Below are 710 nucleotides of genomic sequence, written 5' to 3'. Positions count from 1 at the left end.
ACATAACTATAAATATAAATACAATTGCAAATATTCAATTAGAAAATGACACCCAACACACGATATAAAACACAAGGAGAAAACTTCGTTTCAATACCTTCTCTCTTTTTGGTTTAAGGCACATCTCCTTACTGAACCACCTTGTCTTGAAAATATGAATGTCTACAAAGTACATCACANTGAAAATGAAATGTGATACTAATCGATGTCTTGTGATTTTCTCATAACTTGGTAAATTATCGATCACACCATTATACATTTGGGAATAAAGTATATTTTTATCAATGATTTCATTACTTGAACTAATATTTTTGACCCACAATATTAAAACTAATAATAAAAAGAAAGAAAATTAGGAGAACAAGTAGTACTTTCATTTCTGTACCGTTTCTAGTGAACTAACAATAATTAATGCAAGTTGTTCGGTTTAACACCCATTCTGCATTTGAGAAAATAGACTGTGTGTATTTCTTTTAGAGAGCCCCAAGAATTTATTACGAGGTTATGTGAGTGATACACAGAAATACAATATGAAAAATATATGCTATATCTTATAAATTAGTTTAATAAAGAATATCGTTTTCCCCAATTGATTACTCAAAATTAAGTTAGTCGATTGTGATAAATGGTTGACAAATAATATGCTTTCAGCAACTATCGATAATTTTTCAAAAGTCCACCAATTGACTTTTGCACATTTAATGGCGGAA

The sequence above is a fragment of the Lupinus angustifolius genome, chromosome LG02 (genome assembly GCF_001865875.1).
Source record: "Lupinus angustifolius cultivar Tanjil chromosome LG02, LupAngTanjil_v1.0, whole genome shotgun sequence".
NCBI lineage: Eukaryota > Viridiplantae > Streptophyta > Magnoliopsida > Fabales > Fabaceae > Lupinus > Lupinus angustifolius.
This window is presented reverse-complemented; position numbering follows the sequence as displayed.